This window comes from Triticum urartu, chromosome 2 (genome assembly GCF_003073215.2).
Source record: "Triticum urartu cultivar G1812 chromosome 2, Tu2.1, whole genome shotgun sequence".
Taxonomy (NCBI): Eukaryota; Viridiplantae; Streptophyta; class Magnoliopsida; order Poales; family Poaceae; genus Triticum; species Triticum urartu.
The window spans coordinates 27,555,171-27,576,646 of record NC_053023.1 but is presented as its reverse complement, the minus strand read 5'-3'; the positions used below and the strand labels follow the sequence as shown (position 1 = coordinate 27,576,646).

The following is a 21,476-nucleotide window of genomic DNA, read 5'->3' as shown; positions in this document are numbered from 1 at the left end:
CCCATGTAGACCCCCTGTAAACAATACCGTGAGTTGTGAAGTAATACAATTCAGACAGGCTCGACTGTGGCAATACGCCGTTCTCGCGTGCGGGAGTTTCTCGAGAGTTTAGTACGCAGCCGTCTTGGCGCTCGGCGAGTTGATAGCTAGCTTAAAGCTAGTTCCACGTACAAGCTTCTCAAGGAATCAATCCACCTGTGTGCTAGCTTGCTTGGTATGGCTAGCTTTGCACTGCGGTGCATCTCGGCATAAAGGAACTTCGCTGAGTTCAGTCAGCGAGTTGGTTCGTCGTCGGTCATCGTTGTCGCCGGAAAGTATTCGGCATCGGATCTGAGCCAACAATGATGAGTAGGGATGAGCATGGCGGCCCTTTTATCTTTTGCAAATAGCTAGGTATCCTCCATATAATTAACATTGTCCCTATCTATACTTACATAGTGAGTAGGATAAAAGCAGTATATATGGTAGGTATGATGCTACTCCAGCTTGAAGTAGTCGAGCCTGGGACGATTCTCGCTGCCTTTCTTGTAAAAGTGCGCGATGAAGTCTTCGATGGTGACGCTCCTGTAGATTGGGGGATTGGCACCGTGGGGCGACGTGAGTTCTTGGATGGGGCCATACAGCCTCATAGACCTCCCCACGTCGACGAACGCTGCCACGGAGACCCTCGCCGTGTCCGCGCTTTTGTTGGCCAGAACTCGGTGCTCCACGCTCCTGAACCGGCCGTTGCTGACGAGCTGGACGAGTACGTTCGAGAGGCAGGCCGGAATCAGCCCCGGCGGAATGCACGCACGTGGATGGCTGTTGATGGATACTTGAGCGATCGGTGAATACCTGGAGAAGGTCGCCGACGTTGATGATGAGAGCGCCGGGCACGGGAGGGACGTCCACCCAGCCCCTGCGGCCGCCTCCGTGGTCGAGAAGCACCTGCAGGCCGCCCACGGCGTCCTGCAGGAGGACGGTGAGGAAAGTCGGGTCGGTGTGCCTGCTGTTGCCGAGGGTGAGGTGCGGCTCCGGGCACGGCGGGTAGTAGTTGCCGGCCACCTTGAGGCTCTCCCCGCAGCCCATCTCACGGACCAGCCAGCCCGAGGGACTCCGAGAGCAGCTCGAACACCCACAGCGCATGCTTCCGCACAGCATCAGCGTACTCGATGAGCACACCCCTGAGGGCCTCCGGCAGCTCGTCCGGCTGCGGCGGCTCCGGCGCCATGTCGCAGAAGATGGTGTCACGCCAGCAGGCCGCCGGCGACTGGAAGAGGTCCAGGTTGGAGTAGAAACGCACCTTGCCGGTGGTGGTGTCCCTGGTGTAATAGGGCCTCTTCGCCTCGGCGGGCTCCTCGTTGAACCGCCTCACCGCCGCGAGCACGGCGGCCATGGCCTGGCCTGGCACGCCGTGGTTGACCACCTGGAAGAACCCGGCCGTCTCGGCTGCGGCCCTCACCAGGCCGACCAGCTCCTGCCGCGGGGCGGCCAGGAGGTCGATGACCGGGACCGCCGCATCAGTGGCAGTGGCAGTGGCAGTGACTGCCTCCTGGCCCTGGGGCAGGGAGCCCGCGGGGTGGTGGAAGATGGCCGGAATAGACTTGCTGCCGGAGTCGACCAGGCCCTTGACGCCGGCCTTGGTGTCGTCGAACTCCTGCAGCTCTCGCCGGCGGTCAAAACCGTCTGAGGCCACGGCGAGTACTGCTTCCGTGATGGGCATGATTCTGATGGGGCAGGTGAGATGGGACGCCATAAGTGCAACATTCCTTCATCTTAAATGAGTATATATGCTCTGCTAACCTGGCAGCTGGTGGCCGGCCGGCGATGGTGACAGATGAACCATGTAGCTAGAGGATCCATCTACATGGATAAAATCATGTGACGGCTCTCCATATCGGTTGATATAAATCGTTTTCTTGTGTACCATGTCGCGTACGTACATCGCTAGACGCGGACGTGGATGTTCTCCGAGCGGCAATATTCTCGCCTCCTTAATTACAATGACTCGTCAACAAACAGTGGATAATTGAAAGCACAAAACTGTAACCATATTCGGAAGCCATTCATCAGTTACAGTGATGGATCGTACTCACTGTTTTAAATAGCCCGCTATAGTGTTTATAAAAGGTTTTGCGCTAAAAGACTTTGGTCCAAACAAATGAACAAATATTTTAAATAACGCGCTATAGCTTCACTATAGTATTTGGGAAAGGTCCGGCACTAAGATGCTTAACGCACTGTTTAAAACTATGATCGTACTACACTGACGATGGATTGATATTTTCAATCTGGCACCACCACCTTCACCTACATCCTCCACGCAGACCCACACGCATCCTGGAGCTGCCCGGGTCCTCACCGCTCGCCCGGAGATGCACTACCAGAAAAACTTTTGTTGCCGACGGCCAAATCTATGCCGACGGCCCCCGTCGGCATAAATGGGCATACCCCGACGGCCCAGCTAAAGCCGTCGGCGTAGAAAGGCCGTCGGCGTATGACCCTCTATGCCGACGAGGGCCGTCGGCATAGATCAGCCGTCGGCGTTGCTTAGAATATACCTACGGCGGCCGGCGGCATATCGCGTGGGCCCGTCTACCCGGACGACGACGGCAGTTTGACGGTGTCAGGCTACGCCGACGAGCTAACGGTGGCCGTCGGCATAGCTACGCCGACGGCCTAGCCGTCGGCATAGCTATGCCGACGTCATCGATCCGCGGCGCCGCCACGTCATCGATCTGCGTCGTTCGCCGGTCCTGCGGGGTGGCATTTCTATGCCGACGGGCCTGGCTCATGGTTTTTGCCACGTCATCGATCCCCGCCCTACACCACGTCATCGATCCAGGGCTCTACCGTTCCGTGGTCGTAGCTATGCCGACGGCTTTGCCATAGGCATAGATTTCTAATAATATTTTAATATTTTATCTATTTTCTCTTTTTATTTTTTATTTTTCTCCAATACTAATTTCATTAACTTAAATGTATAGAAAACATATATCGATTGCCCCCCACACGGGCCTTCTTTCATCGTGTCACGGAGAGGTTAGACGGGACGGGGTACCTGTGGGGGGTAGCAATGCCGCCAGGTGTTGCGGTGGGCCCTCCTACGGTTGTGGAAACGTGGTGGCAGGCGCAGGCACGCGGCTCCGGGGTGTGCCCCCCTCACGGGTGTCGATGCCGCCGTGCCCCGGAGGGGGAAAAACGGCCACGTCGGGCCGACGCAGAGGGAATCTTGGGGTGGGTAGTGCCGGGACTGTGTTGGGGGGGTGTAGCTATAGCTGGGCTATGACAACAAGGTGAAAAGGTCCACCGATCAAACTACGTCCAGTGAAAGTCAAAGGGATAGACCCGACGGTCGTTTGTGTCAGGGTTAGACGGGACGCGGTACCTGGGGGGTAGCAATGCCGCCAGGTGTTGCGGTGGCCCTCCTAAGGTTGTAGAAGCATGGTGGCAGGCGTAGGCACCTGGCACGCGGCTTGTATGAGGTCCCGGTGCGACACTCCGGTGGCATTGCTACCCCCCTAGGGCCCCTGTCCCGCCTAACCCTGTAGTGTTTGACCACGGGATGTACCCCTTTGACTTTGCACGGACGGGCTTTGACCAGTGGACGTATTCACCCGGTTGTGTTAGGTCAGCCCATAGGAACACTTTGGAGCAACATCCGGGCCAGACCCATGGCAAGATCCCCTCCGTGTAGACCCGATGCGTCCGTTCCCCCCCCCCCCCCCCAGGTGCCGGCGGCGGCGCCGTCCGTGAGGGGGGCACACCCCGGAGACGCGTGCTGCCTCTTCAGACATGCCACCACACCGTACGGCATGTATGAGGGCCCGGTGCGACAATTCGGTGGCATTGCTAACCCTTTAGAGTTTGACCACGGGATCTAGCCCTTTGACTTTGCACGCACTGGGTCCCATACACACGGTAAACTAAAAATCTAAAAAACGTAATAATTGAATTTATTAAAAACTCTGGTATTCATCATGGAAAGGTCCACCGGTCAAACAACGTCCAGCAAAAGTCAAAGGGATAGACCCGACGGTCGTCTGTGTCAGGGTTGGACGGGACGGTGTACCTGGGGAGGTAGCAATGCCGCCAGGTGTTGCGGTGGCCCTCCTAAGGTTGTAGAAGCATGGTGGCAGGCGTAGGCACCCGGCACGCGGCTTGTATGAGGTCCCGGTGCGACGCTCCGGTGGCATTGCTACCCCCCTAGGGCCCCCGTCCCGCCTAACCCTGTAGTGTTTGACCACGGGATCTACCCCTTTGACTTTGCACGGACGGGCTTTGACCAGTGGACGTATTCACCCGGTTGTGTTAGGTCAGCCCATAGGAACACTTTGGAGCAACATCCGGGCCAGACCCACGGCAAGATCCCCTCCGTGTAGACCCGACGTGTCCGTCCCCCCCCCCTCCAGGTGCCGGCGGCGGCGCCGTCCGTGAGGGGGGCACACCCCAGAGACGCGTGCTGCCTCTTCGGACATGCCACCACACCACCCCGCATGTATAAGGGCCTGGTGCGACGCTCTAGTGGCATTGCTACCCCTCCCCCCCAGGGCCCCCGTCCCGCCTAACCCTATAGCGTTTGACCACGGGATCTACCCCTTTGACTTTGCACGGGCGGGCTTTGACCAGTGGACGTATTCACCCAGTTATGTTAGGACAGCCCATAGGAACACTTTGGAGCAACATCCGGGCCAGACCCACAGCAAGATCCCCTCCGTGTAGACCCGACGCGTCCGTTTACCCCCTCCAGGTGTCGGCGGCGGCACCGTCCGTGAGGGGGGCACACCCCGGAGACGCGTGCCGCCTCTTCGGACATGCCACCACACCACCCCCGAGGACTCACGTCGTATGGATTAGCTAACTATTTAAACAGGTCATGTTGCTTGTCTTTGGGCGAGGTGGGGCTATTTTTTACAGTGTGCTAAGAGTCACACATATGCCATAATAAAAAAATAAAAAATGCAAAGTATCTATGCCGACGGCTTAGCCGTCGGCATAGATTGCCATGTGGCACATGGGACCAAGCCTATGTCGACGGCCATGCCGTCGGCATACCGCCCCCCTTATCCACTCCCCGGCCCTCCTCCTTGATACGTCTCCAACGTATCTATAATTTTTGATTGCTCCATGCTATATTATCTACTGTTTTGGGCAATATTGGGATTTATTATCCACTTTTGTATTACTTTTGGGACTAACCTATTAACCGGAGGCCCAGCCCAGATTTGCTGTTTTATGCCTATTGCAGTGTTTTGAAGAAAAGGAATATCAGACGGCGTCGAAACGGAACGAAATCAACTGGAGAAGTTATTTTTGGAAGGAAACACACCCGATGGACTTGTACCCTACGTCAAGGAAGGAACGAGGTGCTCACGAGGGTGGGGGCGCCCCCCCCTAGGGCGCGCCCCCCTGTCTCGTGGGGCCCTCGTGGCTCCCCTGACATACCTCCTGCACCCATATATATACCTACGTGACCTAAAACTTCCAGAACGCAACATAGATTGGGAGTTCCACCGCCAGAAGCCTCCGTAGCCAGCGAAAACCAATCTAGACCCGTTCCGGCACCCTGCCGGACGGGGAAATCCTTCTCCGGTGGCCATCTTCATCATCCCGGCGCTCTCCATGACGAGGAGGGAGTAGTTCTCCCTCGGGGCTGAGGGTATGTACCAGTAGCTATGTGTTCTGGAGGTGATACGATCTTGATGTATCGCGAGCTTTGCTATTATATTTGGATCCTATGATGTTTCTTCCCCCCTCTTCTCTCTTGTAATGAATCAAGTTTCCCCTTTGAAGTAATCTTATCGGATTGAGTCTTTAAAGACTTGAGAACACTTGATGTATGTCTTGCCGTGGATATCTGTGGTGACAATGGGATACCGCGTGCCACTTGATGTATGTTAAGTTGACCAACTTGCGGGTTCATGAACCTATGCATAGGGGTTGGCACACGTTTTCGTCATGATTCTCCGGTAGATCTTTGGGGCACTCTTTGAGGTCCTATGTGTTGGTTGAATAGATGAATCTGAGATTGTGTGATGCATATCGTATAATCATACCCACGGATACTTGAGGTGACAATGGAGTATCTAGGTGACATTAGGGTTTTGGTTGATTTGTGTCTTAAGGTGTTATTCTAGTACGAACTCTAGGGTTGTTTGTGACACTTATAGGAATAGCCCAACGGATTGATTGGAAAGAATAACTTTGAGGTGGTTTCGTACCCTACCATAATCTCTTCGTTCGTTCTCCGCTATTAGTGACTTTGGAGTGACTCTTTGTTGCATGTTGAGGGATAGTTTTATGATCCAATTATGTTAGTATTGTTGAGGGAACTTACACTAGCGAAAGTATGAACCCTAGGCCTTGTTTCCACACATTGCAATACCGTTTACGCTCACTTTTATCACTTGCTACCTTGCTGTTTTTATATTTTCAGATTACAAATACCTTTATCTACCATCCATATTGCACTTGTATCACCATCTCTTCGCCGAACTAGTGCACCTATACAATTTACCATTGTATTGGGTGTGTTGGGGACACAAGAGACTCTTTGTTATTTGGTTGCAGGGTTGCTTGAGAGAGACCATCTTCATCCTACGCCTCCTACGGATTGATAAACCTTAGGTCATCCACTTGAGGGAAATTTGCTACTGTCCTACAAACCTCTGCACTTGGAGGCCCAACAACGTCTGCAAGAAGAAGGTTGTGTAGTAGACATCAAGCTCTTTTCTGGCGCCGTTGCCGGGGAGGTTAGCGCTTGAAGGTATATCTTTAGATCTTGCAATCGAGTCTTTTAGTTTCTTGTTTTATCACTAGTTTAGTTTATAAAAGAAAACTATAAAAATGGAATTAAGTTTGTCTCATATGCTTCACCTTTTTAATATCTTCCGTAAGTATGATGGAAAGGATAACTGTGCTCAAGTGCTAGAATAAGAAATCTATAAAATGTTTGGCACTAAATATTTGAATGATGAGCATGATTGCAATGTTGTTAGTACAAATTCTTTGAATATCCATGATGCTAATGATGATTGCACTAGTTATGATGAAAATTCCTCCTATAAACATGTCAATTTTTGTGGAGTAGAATAGGTTTGCAAGTACACACCAAATAGGGAAGATAGATATTACAAGAGGCGTAAGTACTTAGAAACCAAATTGTTGCAAGAAGAGCTAGATGAATGTGCTGAAAAATTCAATATTTTTCGTGCCCCTTGTGAACTTTGCAATGAACATGGTCATTTAAAGCTCCAATGCTATTTGTTTCATGATCAAGTTGTGTTCAAACATTGTGATAATTTGATTACCCTTGAGCATCATAAAGAGCTTAGCCTTCTTTTGGGTTATGAAGAAATGAAACGTATAACTGAGGGTATTCCAAAGTTTAATCTTGATAAAGTTCTTCATTTTGATCTAGAGAAGATTTATATGTATTGTGAGGTGAATTGCATTGAAAATCCTTATATTGCCAATTACATAAAGAAAAGAAAACAAATAGAAGATGAAGAGAATACTAATGAAAGGGAAGAGACTTCTCAATACCCTCCTATTATTTCTTATGATGAATCAGGTAACGAGGAGGAGCCTCCTATTCAACCAATCTCATTAATAAGAAGCTCCAAAAAAGAGGATTGAACCCACACATGATGTGGTGAAGAAGAAGAAAAGAAAAAGGAAGAGGGATAAAAAGGTATCTCTCCCAAATAAAGTTGCTCCTATTATTGTTGTGCCTCATGAAAATGAAGATGATACACTTGATGATGATCTTGTTATGCCTATTGCTTGTTGTGATGATTATGATTGGGAAGATAATGATACTTCTTATGATCTTGAAAATATTTTTGGCACTTGCTTGGAAGAATATGATAATTGCTATACTATTGGTGCTATCCATACTATTAATGATGAGAGTGATTATGCTTATAATATGAAAAGGCCCAAGCTTGGGGATGCTATGTTTGATGAATATGATGTTTTTGAGAATATATTTGCTGCAATTAATGTTTGTCCCAAGCTTGGGGAAGCTATGATTAATGAAGATGATATTTTTAGTCTCCCAAGTTTTGATATGCAAATTTATAATGATGTTTGCATGCCTCCTACTTATGATAATTATTGTGATGATACATATGCTATAAAAAGTAGTGATTATATTTATAAAACTTGTTATGATTATTATTACCCCTTCTCTGAACATTACTCTTTTAATGTTGAAACAATTTATAGTATCCAAGTCTCTTACGATACTTCCACTATCCCGAATGAGAAGAATCTTGCTTATATGGAGAGTAATAAAATTTCTATGCTTGTAGATCATGAAAAGAATGCTTTAGGTGCTGGTTATATTGTTGAATTCGTTCATGATGCTACTGAAAATTATTATGAGGGAGGAACATATGCTTGTAGGAATTGCAATAATATTAAGTTTCCTCTCTATGTGCTTAAAATTTTGAAGTTATGCTTGTTTTGCTCTCCTATGCTAGTTGATTATTGTTCCCATAAATTGTTTGCTCACAAAATCCCTATGCATAGGAAGCATGTTAGACTTAAATGTGGTAGTCATATTCTTCATGATGCTCTATTTATGTTTCAATTCTTATCCCTCATGTGAGCATCATTGAAATTATCATGCCTAGCTAGGGGCATTAAACGATAGCGCTTGTTGGGAGGCAACGCAATTTTATTTTCGTTCCTTGCTTTTTGCTCCTGTTTAGTAATAAATAATTCATCTAGCCTCTGTTTAGATGTGGTTTTATGTGTTTAATTAGTGTTTGTGCCAAGTAGAACCTTTGGGAAGACTTTAGGAAAGTCTTGTTGATCATGCTGTCAAAAACAGAAACTTTAGCGCTCACGAGAATTGCTGCCATTTTTTGTTAGAGAATGCTATTTAGTTAATTCTTTTTGCATATGATTAATAGATAAATTCCTCAGGTCCAAAAATTTATTTTAGAATTTTTGGGGTTCCAGAAGTATACGTTTGATCCAGATTACTACAGACTGTTCTGTTTTTGACAGATTCTGTTTTTCATGTGTTGTTTACTTATTTTGATGAATCTATGGCTAGTAAAATAGTTTATAAACCATAGAGAAGTTGGAATACAGTAATTTTAACACCAATATAAATAAATAATGATTTCATTACAGTACCTTGAAGTGGTGTTTTGCTTTCTTATATTAACGGAGCTTACGAGCTTTCTGTTAAGTTTTGTGTTGTGAAGTTTTCAAGATTTGGGTAAGGATTCGATGGACTGTGGAATAAGGAGTGGCAAGAGCCTAAGCTTGGGGATGCCCAAGGCACCCCAAGGTAATATTCAAGGACAACCAAGAGCCTAAGCTTGGGGATGCCCCGGAAGGCATCCCCTCTTTCGTCTTCGTTCATCAGTAACTTTACTTGGAGCTATATTTTTATTTACCACATGATATGTGTTTTGCTTGGAGCGTCAAGTTATTTTGTTAGGATTTGCTTTCTGTTATTTAGAACAATGTTTTTCATCTTTTATTTCAATAAAAGTGGCATTGATAACCTTTACTATGCCTATTTTAGAAGTCCACATGTTGCTGTTTGAAAACAAGTTTACCGCTGTTGCAATAATTCCCTAGAAAATTCAGAATGTGATAAAATGTTTAAACCTTTTGCATATTAAGATCTGATAAATTTACTACAGTGGGAATTTTATTTCACAATTTTTGGATCTAGGGAAGTATGGATGTTGCAGCATTCTTTACAGACAATCCTGTTTAGGCAGGTTGTTGTTATGTTTGCATTGTTTGCATATGTTTGCTTCTTTAATGATTCTATTTGAGGATAGGACTATTAAATATGCAGAGGCATTTACTATGCAATGTTGAATAATAGTTTTAGTAATTTGCTAAAGTAGAGTATAATAAGGTTTTTGCAATGGTTTATACTAACTTATCTCACGAGTCCTTGTTGAGTTTTGTGTGGATGAAGCTTTTGAGATTTAGGGAGACAATGATATGAGAGGAATTAAGGAGACACAAAAGCTCAAGCTTGGGGATGCCCAAGGCATCCCAAGATAATATTTCAAGAATTCTCAAGCATCTAATCTTGGGGATGCCCCGGTTGGCATCCCACCTTTCTTCTTCAACAACTATCGGTTAGTTTTGGTTGATCCTAAGTTTTTGCTTCTTCACATGATGTTTGCTAGTCTTAGAATGTCATTTTATTTTGCTTTGCTTGCTGTTTGAATATAGTAACAAGATCTGAAATTATTAAATGTTATAGAGTCTTCACATAGTTGCATAATTATTCGACTACTCATTGATCTTCACTTAAATCTTTCGGAGTAGTTTGTCATTTGCTCTAGTGCTTCACTTATACCTTTTAGAGCATAGTGGTAGTTTTATTTTGAAGAAATAGATGAACTCTCATGCTTCACTTATATTATTTTTAGAGTCTTAAATAGCATGGTAATGTTCTTAAAAATCCTAATATGCTAGGTATTCAAGAATAATAAAATTCTCTTATGAGTGTGTTGAATACTAAGAGAAGTTTGATACTTGATGATTGTTTTGAGATATGAGGATGGTAATATTAGAGTAATGCTAGTTGAGTAGTTGTGAATTTGAGAAATACTTGTGTTGAAGTTTGTGATTCCCGTAGCATGCACGTATGGTGAACCGTTATGTGATGAAGTCGGAGCATGATTTATTTATTGATTGCCTTCCTTATGAGTGGCGGTTGGGGACGAGCGATGGTCTTTTCCTACCAATCTATCCCCCTAGGAGCATGCGCGTAGTACTTTGTTTCGATAACTAATAGATTTTTGCAATAAGTATGTGAGTTCTTTATGACTAATGTTGAGTCCATGGATTATACGCACTCTCACCCTTCCACCTTTGCTAGCCTCTCTAGTACCGCGCAACTTTCGCCGGTACCATAAACCCACCATATACCTTTCTCAAAACAGCCACCATACCTACCTATTATGGCATTTCCGTAGCCATTCCGAGATATATTGCCATGCAACTTTCCACCGTTCCGTTTATGACACGCTTCATCATTGTCATATTGCTTAGCATGATCATGTAGTTGACATCGTATTTGTGGCAAAGCCACCATTGGTAATTCTTTCATACATGTCACTCATGAGTCATTGCACATCCCGGTACACCGCCGGAGGCATTCATATAGAGTCATATCTTGTTCTAAGTATCGAGTTGTAATTCTTGAGTTGTAAGTAAATAAAAGTGTGATGATCATCATTATTAGAGCATTCTCCCAGTGAGGAAAGGGTGATGGAGACTATGATTCCCCCACAAGTCGGGATGAGACTCCGGACGAAAAATAAATAAAAGAGGCCAAAGAAGCCCAAATAAGAATAAATAGATAAATAAAAGAGGCCAAAGAAGCCCAAAAAAAGAGGCCATAAAAAATAGAAAAGGCCCAAATAAAAAAATAAAAAAATGAGAGAAAATGAGAGAATGGACAATGCTACTATCCTTTTTCCACACTTGTGCTTCAAAGTAGCACCATGTTCTTCATATAGAGAGTCTCTTGTTTTGTCATACTAGTGGGAATCTTTCATTATAGAACTTGGCTTGTATATTCCAATAATGGGCCTCCTCAAGTGCCCTAGGTCTTCGTGAGCAAGCAAGTTGGATGCACACCCACTTAGTTTTTTTGTTGAGCTTTCATACATTTATAGCTCTAGTGCATCCGTTGCATGGCAATCCCTACTCACTCACATTGATATCTATTAATGGGCATCTCCATAGCCGTTGATACGCCTAGTTGATGTGAGACTATCTTCTCCCTTTTTGTCTTCTCCACAACCACCATTCTATTCCACCTATAGTGCTTTGTCCATGGCTCACACTCATGTATTGCGTGAAGATTGAAAAAGTTTGAGAACACCAAAAGTATGAAACAATTTCTTGGCTTGTCATCGGGGTTGTGCATGATTTAAATATTTTGTGTGGTGAAGATGGAGCATAGCCAGACTATATGATTTTGTAGGGATAACTTTCTTTGGCCATGTTATTTTGAGAAGACATGATTGCTTTGTTAGTATGCTTGAAGTATTATTGTTTCTATGTCAATATTAAACTTTTGTCTTGAATCTTATGGATCTGAATATTCATGCCACAATTAAGAAGAATTACATTGAAATTATGCCAACTAGCATTCCACATCAAAAATTATCTTTTTATCATTTACCTACTCGAGGACGAGCAGGAATTAAGCTTGGGGATGGTTGATACGTCTCCAACGTATCTATAATTTTTTATTGCTCCATGCTATATTATCTACTGTTTTGGGAAATATTGGGCTTTATTATCCACTTTTATATTACTTTTGGGACTAACCTATTAACCGGAGGCCCAGCCCAGAATTGCTGTTTTATGCCTATTTCAGTGTTTTGAAGAAAAGGAATATCAGATGGAGTCGAAACAGAACGAAATCAACTGGAGAAGTTATTTTTGGAAGGACACACACCCGATGGACATGGACCCTACATCAAGGAAGGAACGAGGTGCTCACGAGGGTGGGGGCGCCCTATGACGCCCGAGACCGATGTGCCAGGTGTCCTCTGCTTATTTGCTGTTGTTGCCTTGTCATTTGATTGCGTGTTGCATCTTGTCATTTGTCATTATCCGCATTGCATCATCTTGTTTACAAAACTTGCATCCGTTCCCGCCTCCTCGTTCCTTCGTTGTTCGTTCTGAGTCCAGGCACACTCGCACGCGCCGCGGCATGTCCGAAATAGTATTTTATAAGTGGCCGCGGAAAATGTTCTCGGAATGGATGAAAGTTGGCGTGTGGTCTTATTATAGTGTAGATAGACCGCCTGTCAAGTTTCATCACATTCGAGTTCGTTTGATAGCCCAACCGTTAAACTATAGCGGCATTATAGCCGGTCTTTGTTCCGGACGTTTTCGGTCTTCGGGAAACAGCCGCCGGGGTCTCTCTCTTCTCCTTCTCTCAGCTCGAGACGTCTACACAGCCCACTACTCTTCGCCAGGCCCTACCTTAACCTCTCTTCGTCAGCCCGCGACCCTCACGCGCGCGCCCGAAAGTTGTTCCCGGACCCGACCCGAGCAGTCGTCAACCGTTGTGCTCGGATCATCCCCAAACATCTACAAAACATCGTCGTTTTCTTATTTGGACGCCCTAGCTATTTTATTCGCGATCGTCTGATTTCGATCCAAGGGACGAGATAGCCCCAGCCTAATCCGCAGGCCTATATATAAACTAGTCCAACCCTAATTTTGTGGCAGCTTGTCCCATCCTCCTCATTCCGCCGCCGCCACTCCTCTTGTCTCCCCTTCCTCGGGATCCCCTCCTGATCCAAAAATCCTCCCACTCTCGTTTTCCCCAGCGAGCCCAGCCACCACGTGGGCCTCCGGGGCCCATACCCTCCGCGCGTGGCCCAGATCCAGTAGGCCCAGCCTGCCTCCACAGCTGCGCCCAGCCTCTCCACAAGCCGGCCCATGAGGCCTGGTGAGGCAGCCCCTGTCCCTGTGCACATTTGGGCCGGCCAGATTTGGCCCGGGACATATTTTTTTTCCGCAGAACAATTTTTTCTATTAATCCTGAGACTGTAGATTTGCAGAAAGGTCCCTAAACTTCATGCATATAATAACTTAATAACCGTGCATCGGTTTAAAATAATTTATATATGAAACTTGCTTAGAATTTCATCTAGTTTAATAATATCCAACTTTCATCTATGTTTAAAATGTTTAAAATGTGTTTGTTAAATTTGCTTAAATGTTGATAAAATGCTTTAATTCATAACTAAATAACCGTAGCTCCGTTAACAAACTTTATATGTAAATGGGGTAGAAAATGCCTAGTTTAACATGGTGGCATCATCTTGCATGTTAAAACTATAAAATATGGTTTAGGCAGAAACAGGACCAAACCTAATATATGCACATGGGATTTACCGGATTGTTGTTTGTTGTTTCCGGCCTTTTAAACTTGCTAGATAGATAGTTTCTTTGCTTCACCCTCTTGCCATGTTTAAGAACATTTAATTTGTTGGGTACTAAACGAGATCGAACTAAATAATTGTGTGGTGTTTCGTCAATATGCAACTCGTTGCATATTGATCTCCACTTAATTTGTAGAATTGCTTTGTTGCATTTGCCATGCCATTTAAACCGGACATGCATCATACTTGATTGCGCATCGTGCCATGATTATGTTGATGGTTGTTTACTATGTTGTTGCTTCTTTCCGGTGTTGCTTCTTCGGGTTGGTTCCGATAACGTCGCGTTTGTGAGGATCCGTTCGACTACGTCCGTTTGTCTTCTTCATGGACTCGTTCTTCTTCCTTGCGGGATCTCAAGCAAGATGACCATACCCTCGAAATCACTTCTATCTTTGCTTGTTAGTTGCTCGCTCTTTTGCTATGCCTATGCCGTGATACCTACCACTTGTTTATCATGCCTCCCACATTGTTGAACCAAGCCTCTAACCCACCTTGTCCTAGCAAACCGTTGTTTGGCTATGTTATCGCTTTGCTCAGCCCCTCTTATAGCATTGTTAGTTGCAGGTGAAGATTGAAGTTTGTTCCTTGTTGGAACATGGAGATGTTGTTCCTTGTTGGAACATGTTTACTTGTTGGGATATCACAATATATCTTATTTAATTAATGCATCTATATATTTGGTAAAAGGGTGGAAGGCTCGGCCTTATGCCTGGTGTTTTGTTCCACTCTTGCCGCCCGAGTTTCCGTCATATCGGTGTTATGTTCCCGGATTTTGCGTTCCTTACGCGGTTGGGTAATAATGGGAACCCCTTGACAGTTCGCCTTGAATAAAACTCCTCCAGCAATGCCCAACCTTGGTTTTAACTTTTGCACTAACAACCTACCACCTTCCCTTGGGTTCTGCAGACTCAAGGGTCATCTTTAATTCTAACCCCCCCGGGCCAGTGCTCCTCTGAGTGTTTGGTCCAACTGAGCTGCCGCGGAGGCCACCCGGGGAAACTTGAAGGTTGGTTTTACTCGTGGCTAGTCTCATCTGAGTGTGCCCTGAGAAAGAGATATGTGCAGCTCCTATCGGGATTTGTCGCCACATTCGGCCGGTGTTGCTGGATTTGTTTTAACTTGTCGAAGTGTCTTGTAGAACCGGGATACCGAGTCTGATCGGAACGTCTCGGGAGGAGGTCTATTCCTTCGTTGACCGTGAGAGCTTGTCATGGGCTAAGTTGGGACTCCCCTGCAGGGATTTGAACTTTCGAAAGCCGTGCCCGCGGTTATGTGCAGATGGAAATTTGTTAATGTCCGGTTGTAGAAAACCTGAAGTTGACCTTAATTAAAATGCAGCAACCGCGTGTGTAACCGTGATGGTCTCTTTCCGGCGGAGTCCGGGAAGCGAACACGGTGTTGGAGTTATGCTTGACGTAGGTTGTTCTAGGATCACTTCTTGATCATAGTTTCTCGATCGTGCTTTGCCTTCTCTTCTCGCTCTCATTTGCGTATGTTTAGCCACCATATATGCTAGTCGCTTGCTGCAGCTCCACCTCATACCTTTACCTTACCCATAAGCTTAAATAGTCTTGATCGCGAGGGTGCGAGATTGCTGAGTCCCCATGACTCACAGATACTTCCAAAACCAGCTTGCAGGTGCCAATGAGACCGTGCAAATGACGCAACCGAGCTCAAGGAGGAGCTCGATGAAGATTGTGTCCTTTATGTTGTTTCGTTCTAGTTGATCAGTAGTGGAGCCCGGTTGGGGTCGATCGGGGACCTTGTCGCATTTGGGGTTCTTCTTTTATTTTGGTTCCGTAGTCGGACCTTGATTGTATCTGGTTGATGTAATGCTTTATTCATGTATTTGTGTGAAGTGGCGATTGTAAGCCAACTATGTATCTTTTTCCTTTATGTATTACATGGGTTGTGTGAAGATTACCTCACTTGCGACATTGCTTTCAATGTGGTTATGCCTCTAAGTCGTGCTTCAACACGTAGGAGATATAGCCGCATCGAGGGTGTTACAAGTTGGTAATCAGAGCTGTCCTCGACCTTAGGAGCCCCATTGCTTGATCATTATTAGCGGCCAAGTTGAGTCTAGAAAAATGTTTTGAGTCATTTAGGAATTATATATCGGAGAGTTTAGGAATTCTTTTTACTTCCCAGTCTCCTCATCGCTCTGGTAAGGCATCCTGACGTAGAGTTTTGACTCTTCTCTTCTCAAATTTCACTAAAAAAAATTTAGGATCACGCGGGTATCTTGGAATCGTTCCGATGGTTTTGTGACGAGAACATTGTCTTGGTGCCTCCTGTCAGGGGTTTTGTGGCAGTGTCCCGGGGAGTTGAGCTCCGAGGTGTTGTCGTCACAATTTTATCGTTGCAGTTCTGGAATACCTGAGTTTAGTTTCGCCGACATCGAAAATCTCTTTTATGTAGTTGTTGGTGAGATAACCTCGACGCCACCCAGTACTGGGGCGGGAGTTCGGGAGTATTGTCATAACTTGTATAACGGATGCTTTTCGAAGGTTGAGGTAGATGATTTCCGAAGGTTTCTTGGTTATGTGTTGAAGGATGGATACAGCTGGATGTAGGATTTGCTAGTTTTGGGTGAGATATTATGCTTCCCCTATATCCCCAACACCTGATTGCATAACCGGAAAGTTTTGGGAGTTTATAAGTGGGAATTCAAGTAGCTCTTAGGATATCTTTCCGACAGATGTATGATATGAAATTGGGGTTCGACGTCTAGTGGTCCGCCTATTCACGGTTGGTTTTACAGTGGTCTCGTTGTGTCTTAAAGAGTCCTTGGCTATGCCGACTCGGGGACGCTTCGTATGTCATGTGCACTGCCTTGTACATGATGGTGATGTACGATCGAGCCCGTGTAGGCCCCACCACGAAAACTTCGGACGAAATCTCTATCATATGTTTGTTCCGGCTTATTCTACAAGCCAATCCTTTGTTTGTTTTGAGTTGTGGTATTCGAGTTGCTTCGAAGTCAAATGTTGATTCCATACCTGTTCCCAAGTGATGTTCTCATACTCCGATGTGAATACCAATCCTTCTTGATCATCAAGATTGTTTCTATCAATCCTTTTAACCGGTGTGCTTCTCTTCAAGTGGATCCGATCACTTCAACATTTGCAAGATCAACTCAAGTCTTCTCAACGGTGTTTGTTTCATCCGTTCCAAGTTGTCTTTGTTTTTCCCACCCTCCCTCCCTTTGTTTTCTTCAAGGAATCCGATGTTTTAATCAAGTATCCTTTATATTCTCGTGAAGTCTCTTCATTCCTTTTCCGTCAATGTTCTTATCCGGTGATTCTCATGAAGATACTAACGGAGCCTCAAGTTCATCATTATTTGCTCTTTTTTCTTCTCCGGTGGATTCAATTCAAGCTTTGTCGATCATATATTTTTCTCGTTTCAATGCTTTTCTTATACCGGTGCTCAACATATTCATTCATTTCTCGCTATTCAATTGTTCCGGAGTGCTGAAGATATCTCAGAAGGATCATCTTGTCATTCAAGATCCATTAATCCTATTTTGAGGATGTTTATCTCAATCAATCCTTTTAATTCAACCATTGCATTCTCTCTTTTAAATCGTTCTACAGTGTTTCTTTTGAGTGGCCCCTAACCCACAGGTCTTTTTCTAGGATCTTACCTGACTCTTCTTATTTTCCCGGAGGTATTCGCAATTTTTTTTCCAAAGTTTGACGTAAGAATGATTTATCATCAGTCAAATGTCTTCTCCAAGATCTGTCAAAATCTTTTCATCGTTGGCTCAACCTTCCATTTTTCATCCCGGAGTATCTCAACAATTCACGGCGGGTTTCTCGTCGTCATTTGAAGACCGAAGAAGAGTTTCTCTTTAATCTTGCTCCATTCTCTTCAAGATTCGTGATTCTAGCTCGTTGCCATCCTCTCATAATTGTTTTGAGTGTGAGAATTCTTTTCACCTATCCGGAGCAATTCAAGAGTCTTCTCAGTTTGTTATCCGGAGTCCATCATCTAAGATTTGTTCATTCTCACCTTTCAGCTCTCTTCCTCTAAATCTTACCGGTGCATCGTCCAAGTGATCTCTAATCAGTTCGTGATATCTTCGTTCTCATGGATCTAAATTCTCTCAAGCATCTTCGTTTATTTGCTAATTCTTCCCGGTGTTTCTTCATGTTTTATTCGGTCTTTTTCAATTCTTACGGTGGTTCGTTCAAGAGTGCTTCTCTTTCGCTACCATACAAATTCATTCATTGTTTCAATCCTACCGGTGTTTCGTTGAAGACCTTCCCAAGTCTGATGTTATATCTCTCTTAATCTTTTCTATGAGAATAAGTAATATGCCAAATCCGTTGATTGTCATCAATTTAAATTGGTGAAGGATAAGCATAATGTAATTCTTACTCTTGTTTCATCCAAGTGATTTAATTCCTTATTCCGGAGGTTCATCAAAATTCTTGATTTCTTTTGTTCATCTTTCCTTTCCGGAGCTCCAAGTTATTTCAATTATATCACCACGGAGATTCATCTAAATCGTCGCAAGGCTTCGCTTGTGTTTTCAACTTCTCTTTCCGTTTTGATCATCCTTTTATTACCGGAGTTCTTCATGGAGGCTCTACATGACGGTTCATAAAGGATTTAATTCTTTCTCGAAGTGTTCAGCGAGATTCTCTTCAGAGGAACTCAAGCATTCCTCATCTTGCAACCCGGAGTGCATTTATTTCTACTGTATCATTGGAGGTGGTTTTACATCATTGTTGATAATTTGAGTTCATGATTCACATGTTATTAAGAATGAGGTATTTTAAATCCATCAATCTCTTCTTTGGAGTTATCTTGGGTTATATTTCACCTAAAACTTTCCCTAAGGTTTGTTGCTATTAATGGTGATAATATATGATCCAAGTTCTTCATCTATCCTCCCAGTGAAATACTTTCTTGTCTCCTTGTTCATTCCAATCCAATTCTTTTTCCGTGAGTGGCAGGCTGTCACCTCATAATTTGAGATGTGTTCCATAAGACCATATCAAGTTTATCCTTTTCATTGTTGGTTTTTCCAGCAATTCCGTTCTAGCTTTTGGTGTCAGCGTGCTCCCTCAAGATCGTGCTTCCCTTCGTTCACTCCATTCCATTCTTACTTTTGTTCCAGAGCCATTGTGATGTTGCTCTCTTCAACCCATCTTCTGGTCTTGTCAAGATCATGTTTGACTCGTGCTTATCCTTTCAACCGGAGTGTTGTGTCCCTTTGCTCAAGCTCTTTCATTTTATCAAGTTTTTCATCTCTTTTAAACCGGAGTCCTGTCCAAATTATATCATTCTTATTCCCTCTCTATGTTGTTTTGATCGGAGTGGCTTCAATGTCTATCTTGTCACTTAAGCTCGTCTTTTTCGCCGTATTTCTGACTCCTTGGCTAACAGAGTGTTTTCCACTTTGTTCATCTCCGTTGTATTATTCTTTTCAATTTGTTCAACCTTTTCAAGGTTCTTTGGTTTCACTCGTTTGTCAAAGAAGCAACTTAGTTTTACCTCTTCTCCTTCTCTTCCGTTGTCCTCCCGGTGCCATTCTAGATCTCGGGACGAGATCCTCTCGTAGTGGTGGAGTGTTGTGATGCCCGAGACCGATGTGCCAGGTGTCCTCTGCTTATTTGCTGTTGTTGCCTTGTCATTTGATTGCGTGTTGCATCTTGTCATGTCATCATCCGCATTGCATCATCTTGTTTACAAAACTTGCATCCGTCCCGGCCTCCTCGTTCCTTCCGTTGTTCGTTCTGAGTCCAGGCACACTCGCACGCGCCCGCGGCATGTCCGAAATAGTATTTTATAAGTGGCCGGAAAATGTTCTCGGAATGGGATGAAAGTTGGCGTGTGGTCTTATTATAGTGTAGATAGACCGCCTGTCAAGTTTCATCACATTCGGAGTTCGTTTGATAGCCCAACCGTTAAACTATAGCGGCATTATAGCCGGTCTTTTCGTCGGACGTTTTCGGTCTTCGGAAACAGCCGCCGGGTCTCTCTCTTCTCTTCTCTCAGCTCGAGACCGTCTACACAGCCCACTACTCTTCGCCAGGCCCTACCTAACCTCTCTCGTCAGCCCGCGACCCTCCACGCGCGCGCCCGAAAGTTGTCCCGGACCCGACCCGAGCAGTCGTCACCGTTGTGCTCGGATCATCCCCAAACATCTACAAAACATCGTCGTTTTCTTATTTGGACGCCCTAGCTATTTTATTCGCGATCGTCTGATTTCGATCCAAGGGACGAGATAGCCCCAGCCTAATCCGCAGGCCTATATATAAACTAGTCCAACCCTAATTTTGTGGCAGCTTGTCCCATCCTCCTCATTCCGCCGCCGCCACTCCTCTTGTCTCCCCTTCCTCGGGATCCCCTCCTGATCCAAAAATCCTCCCACTCTCGTTTTCCCCAGCGAGCCCAGCCACCACGTGGGCCTCCGGGGCCCATACCCTCCGCGCGTGGCCCAGATCCAGTAGGCCCAGTCTGCCTCCACAGCTGCGCCCAGCCTCTCCACAAGCCGGCCCAGGAGGCCTGGTGAGGCAGCCCCTGTCCCTGTGCACATTTGGGCCGGCCAGATTTGGCCCGGGACATATTTTTTTCCGCAGAATGTTTTTTCTATTAATCCTGAGACTGTAGATTTGCAGAAAGGTCCCTAAACTTCATGCATATAATAACTTAATAACCGTGCATCGGTTTAAAATAATTTATATATGAAACTTGCTTAGAATTTCATCTAGTTTAATAATATGCAACTTTCATCTATGTTTAAAATGGTGTTTGGTTAAATTTTCTCCTATGTCATGATAAAATGGTTTAATTCATAACTAAATAACCGTAGCTCCGTTTTTAACAAACTTTATATGTAAATGGGGTAGAAAAATGCCTAGTTTAACATGGTGGCATCATCTTGCATGTTTAATAACTATAAAATATGGTTTAGGGCAGAACAGGACCAAACCTAATATATGCACATGGGGATTTACCGGAATTGTTGTTCGTTGTTTCCGGCCTCATTTAAACTTGCCTAGATAGATAGTTTCTTTGCTTCACCCTCTTGCCATGTTTAAGAACATTTAATTTTGTTGGGTACTTAAACGAGATCGAACTAAATAACTTGTTGTGGTGTTTCGTCAATATGCAACTCGTTGCATATTGATCTCCACTTAATTTGTAGAATTGCTTGTGCACTTTGCCATGCCATGCCTCTTTAAACCGGACATGCATCATACTTGATTGCGCATCGTGCCATGATTATGTGATGGTTGTTTTACTATATTGTTTGCTTTCTTTCCGGTGTTGCTTCTTCGGGTTGGTTCCGATAACGTTGCGTTTGTGAGGATCCGTTCGACTACGTCCGTTTGTCTTCTTCATGGACTCGTTCTTCTTCCTTGCGGGATCTCAAGCAAGATGACCATACCCTCGAAATCACTTCTATCTTTGCTTGTTAGTTGCTCGCTCTTTTGCTATGCCTATGCCGTGATACCTACCACTTGTTTATCATGCCTCCCACATTGTTGAACCAAGCCTCTAACCCACCTTGTC

At 45.0% G+C, this 21,476-nt stretch overlaps 1 pseudogene; it reads right to left on the bottom strand.

Moving 5' to 3' along the window:
• Positions 1–347: 347 nt before the first annotated feature.
• LOC125540800 lies at positions 348–1,750 on the bottom strand (annotated as a pseudogene).
• Positions 1,751–21,476: the final 19,726 nt, after the last annotated feature.